The sequence below is a fragment of the Carlito syrichta genome, unplaced genomic scaffold, assembly GCF_000164805.1.
Source record: "Carlito syrichta isolate Samal-C Ts95f unplaced genomic scaffold, Tarsius_syrichta-2.0.1 Scaffold56974, whole genome shotgun sequence".
In the NCBI taxonomy this organism is placed as follows: domain Eukaryota; kingdom Metazoa; phylum Chordata; class Mammalia; order Primates; family Tarsiidae; genus Carlito; species Carlito syrichta.
In genome coordinates, this window is record NW_007001070.1 from 642002 (window position 1) to 647485 (window position 5484).

Consider the following 5484-nt stretch of genomic DNA (forward strand, 5'->3'; position numbering starts at 1 on the left):
AGCATAATAAGATAATTGGTGTTTTATGTCATTAGGTGTTGAGATGGTTTGTTATATAGCAAAAGAAAACTGAAACATCTTGCCTCTAGGCACCATTTATGGTTATTTTTGTTTGTTTTTTGTTGTTGTTGTTTGTTTGTTTGTTTGTTTCAGTTGGCTTCTGACTCTGTCGCCCAGGCTGGAGTGCAGTGGCATGCTCATGGCCACTCCAGCATCAACCTGCAGGGTTCCAGCAATCCTTTCACCTCAGCCTTCCAAGTAGCCAGAACTACAGGCACGCACTACCATGCCTGGCTAATTTTTTATTTATTGTAGAGACGAGGTCTCACTAAATTGCCCAGACTGGTCTCAAATCCACAGGCTCAGGCAACCCACTCGCCTCAGTCTCCCAAAGTGCTGGGATTAGGGCTGAGCCACCGTGCCCAGCCACATTCATGTTTTAATTCAAAAATCCCTTCTATTTTTAAAAATCCTGCTTCACGTGATGTCGTCAAGACTAAATGAGACAGAGAATGAGGATCACTAGACACAGTGCACGGCACAGGGCCAGTCTCTGCGAGTGAGTTTCCAAGCAAGCTGAGAAAGGGACTTCAGTTTGTCCAGAAAAGTGCAGCACATTTTCCATCTTCTCAGACATCCTCCGCACATTCATCCCAGGGCTCAGACTAAACTGGTTAGGCCTTCCAAGCCCCCTTCCTCTCAGCAGCATTGCAGCTGATTGCCTGGTGGGATGAGAGACAGCCACAGCAGAGGCAGAGTGGCGTGTTTTTTAGGTCTGATACCCCCTGCCCTCTGGACAGCCTGATCTTGCCAACTGTGTGAAGGGGCTTCATGTGGCAGCCTCGGCCAAAGCCCATCAAACTCCCACAGCGACTCAGCACAAAGTAGACACCCACATTCATTATAATCACCAAGTAAGGGCCCTTTGGGGCCTCCTCAGCCAGAACTTCTCTAAATATTGAATTCTGCATGAGTCTCATGATCAAAGTTCAAGTACAACAGGCACATATACACACAGAGAGGCATGGGTCTATGTAAATAATTGTCTGTTTGCGACTCTTTCTAAGGGCCAGCATGAGGATGGACCTTTCAAGATGAGAGGAGATTCCAAGCATCCTAGGAGGTGATAATTAACATCCTGCCCCCACAGGTCTGGGCTTGCAAGAGGATAAGAGGAAACGGGCAGCTCCCTCTCCCTACATGACCAGATGGAACCCTACCTCACACACTCTAAAAAAACCCCGCTCACAACTCATTAATGCAGTGCACATGCTCCTCACACACGTCTCTTAGTCTTACAAAAATACAAACTTTTAAAAATCAGACTTATAATTAAATCAGGGAAGTTTTTTCTCCAAGACCAAAAAAAAATTTTAAAGCAGAATTTGTTAATACAGCCATCTCACAAATAGATAACATCTATAAGAATGTCATAAGTATTTGCATGCATAAGTACTCCCTGAAAGAGTGGGCCACATGTCAAAATCATAAAAACTCAGAGCAGAAAAGATCATAAGAGCTTATATGGTCTATTTCAAAGTGTTCTTACTACAGATGAGGAAGTAAGCTCTGGTCTGCAAAAGATAACCAAACCTCCAAATATACAGAAATAATATTTTAGAGAAGCATCTTTCCCTGACCTGTGTAACTTTGAAATAACTCAGAAGCTGCAGCCAAATAGCCACAAACTTAGAACTTTGTAGAGAGATCCATTCAACTGTTTATTTTCTTGGATAGCTGCTGAGTTATGAGCACTGGCACAACAGTCTTCACCCAGATGAGATCCTTCCTCTGTGTATCTGATAGTCTAATAAACCACAACAACAAAGATAATTTCAGATAATCAGTGCTCTGATTACCATGAAAAGGAAGATGTTATAGAATGTACCCAGGACAAGGTAAGATTAGAGATGCCATAGATAAGGGTCAAGAAAGGTTTATTTGCAGAAGGGACATTTGAGCAAATCTGAAAGAATGAGATAGACTTAAACATGTGAAGAACTCTCAAGGCAGAGGGAACTGCAAGCACTAAGGGCCCAGCGCAGGAAGAACCAGTGCTCACGAATAAAGGGAAGGTAGTTTGAGATGAGCATGTGGATAGGATAAGCCATACCATGTGAATTCTTTTGGCCACAGTAAGGTCTTTGGATCTTATTCCCATTGCAACGGGAAGATAGTCTCATTTATAGAATGCCAGCTATAGAGTAGAGAATGAACAGAAAGATACAAGACCAGGTAGATGCAGAGAAATCCATTCAGGAAGCCATGTACTAGTCTCAAAAACAGAGGTGGCTTGGATCAGCATTGTAGCCACGGAAACAAAAAGCAGCTGTGTTCTGCTGGATACTGACCACCATCAGCACACTCTGAGAAAAGTCAAAGCCTGTCTATCCCCTCTCTCCCCAAAAAGGGAAGAAGAGCTATGCTTCTAGCATCTCCAACAGGTGCCATCCAGGTCAGTATGGAAGAGGCCCACTCCCCACTGAGGCAGCCCCTCTAAGCCACAACAACTTGTCTTTTTATTTAGCCAAAATCTAAAGCCAGCAATTATCCACATTCTAATTTAATCTACCTCATTTATGTGCAACTGACTCAAGGATGGCCAACAAACAACAACCAATATAAGAATGACTGCTGGGGGTGGTAAAAAAAAAAAAAAAAGAATGACTGCTTCAGTCAAGGAACAGATGTAGCAGTTCACTGATGTTTCATAGAGTAGTAATGACTATACTCTCATGGCAGCCTGGGTTCTAGTCAAACAGGTCTGTTTTTAACCCCATCTCAGTTAGGAGGTTACCCTTTTCTGTTCACAAGGGGCAGAAAGAAAAATCTCCCCATCATTTTTGGAGTAAAGAAGGTATCACCGTAGATTCCAGGAAACAGCCAGAATTGGCTGGTGGGTGACAGAGAGAGCGTTCAGAGCCATGCCAAAAAGAAAGGCAGTAGTCTCAAGCCCTGCTCATGACTGAGTGTATGAACATGAGAGGCCTGCCTCCAAAGCCGGAATGTAGGCATGAAAGTGAACTTGGGGTGGAATAGCATCAGGATACTTTCCACAAATCATAAAGACCCACAGGCCACAAGGCTTCAGCTTAGTGCAAACACCACAGGCCAAGAGCTACGTGGATGACCCACTGTGACTTGGATAAGCTGGAAAAGAAGTCTCACTGCATCTGAAGGGACACTGCTCATCAGACACGCCTGTTTGATGGTTTTGCCCCTGCCTGAGTGAGCAGGAATTGGAGGCTGGCTTCCTGTTCTATCTCCATGCCTTTCTTAATTTTTTTTTTTATTTTTGAGTTGGAGTCTCACTTTTGTCACCCGGGCTGGAGTGCAGTGGCATGCTCACAGCCACCACAGCCTCGACCTGCTGGGCTTAGGCAATCATTTAGCTTCAGTCTTCCAAGTAGCTGCAACTACAGACGCATGCCACCACATCCGGCTATGCCTTCCTTATTAATTACACATACACACATAAAAGGAATGGCATCTGCTTTTCTTCTCAGAGTATGAAGGGTCCTAAAACCAGGAGATATAAAAATAAGGTTTCTCTTTGAGGGTTAAGCCACCACAAACACCACGACTAGCCATGTGAAGGAACAAACCAAGCAAGAAACTTTGACCAGAGAATTTGCAAACCACCAAACTATCCCCAAGGTGTCCTGGGCACAACCTCAGGAGAAACAGCTATGACTGTAGTTGCCTACTGTGTTGTACCAAGCAGAAACCTTATCATTTGTGTTGCTCCAACTTTGGAAAAGGCCTATAAACAGTAGGGGATAAAAACCCAGATCATTAATGCTAAAACGCAGAGAGTACCCCAGCAAGTCCTGAGGAGAGGTCATCTTGACCCACAATCACTTCCTTTTGGCTGAGTCACATCCCTCTTGACGTGGAAATGAGGACCTCTGGCTCTCCTAGTCATATACCAAGTCTCACAGCGGGATAATTCAAGACTTCCCAAGAAAATGACAAAGACAGTTTCTCCACACAGTGTTCAAATGTACCATCCAGAAAAACAGAAACATGCAGCATGAAGAGTAGTAACAAAAAACCTGTAACCAGGTTGAGCGCGATTGCTCAGCCTGTAATCCCACCACTTTGGGAGGCTGAGACAAGAGGATTGCCTGAGCTCAGGGGTTCGAGACCAGCCTGGGCAACTTGGTGAGACCTCATCTGTACAATAAATCACAAAAATTAGCCAGGTGTGGTGGTGTGCATCTGTAATTCCAGCTATTTGGAAGGCTGAGGTGGAAGGATCACCTAAGCCCAGCAGATCAAGGCTGCAGTGGCCATGAGTGTGCCACTGCACTCCAGCCAGAGCGACAAAGAGTAAGACTCCAACTCAAAAAAAGAAACCTGTAACCAAGCAGTGATTTAGAGATCCGCTGTCAGCTGACTGCTGTGAAGGAGAATCAGTATTCTGTCCAGAGCTCTGTTGGTACCTGCCGTCTGTAGAGGGTCTGAGAAGAATTTTCTGTACCCAGTCACTGTTGTCCATCTGAGGTATAATTTGGAGCAATGATGTTACAGGGAAGAAGTGTGACAAAGTTCCCAGAGTTCTATTTTGGTTAATTTATCACTAAGCATGACCCATTGACAGCTTCAACTCTGTGGCATCTATGGCTAAATATATATCCAAAGCGGAGGGTTTTTCATGTAACATTAATCACGTGAAAATGTTCTGAAAAGGACTGGAAGAAGTGATTAGCATAGACAAGCAAGTCTTTTGAAGCTGGTGAGTTAAAGGAATGAGTAGAATATTACTACTCTGGGATCTGTAAAAATTCAGACATTCAGAAGAAAGAAGCTTTTTGTCTAAAATGTGGAATAAGACTCTTATGAATCCAAAGACACTTCTCAGGGCCAAGGGCTTACAATACCGTGCCTTCTCTATTCCCTTTGGCCTGTTTCTTAGACTGTAAGCTCTCTGAAGAAAGCTTCTTGTTTTATTCATTGTCTCCAGCTTTGGGAGCAGTGCCCAGCATATAGCAAGTGCTTGATAAACATTTGCTCACTTAGTCGGTGCAGTGTCTCACGCCTGTAATCCCAGCACTTCGGGAGGTCAAGGCGAAAGGATTGCTAGAGCCCAGGAGTTCAAGACCAGCCTGGGCAACATAGCAAGACCTCATCTCTACAAAAAATCAAAAAATTAGCTAGGCGTGGTGCTGTGTGCCTATAGTCTCAGATACTCAGGAGCTGAGGGGAAAGGATCTCCTAAGCCCAGGAGGTTGAGACTGCAGTGGGTCATGAACTGCAGCCTGGGTGACAGAGTGAGACCCTGACCTCCCAAAACCAAACAACAAAAACCCTTTGATACTGGTAATGAACCTGCCCTAACTACATCTACAGGAACTTCCAGGCCTCTTCCTGATAGGCCTCAGTGATCCCAGAGCAGCAGCGACCTCTTCAAAGGTGTGAAAAGAGACTGAATAGGAAACCCTGAGCCTACTGAAAAGGACAGCATCCCTGAAGGAGCCCAGC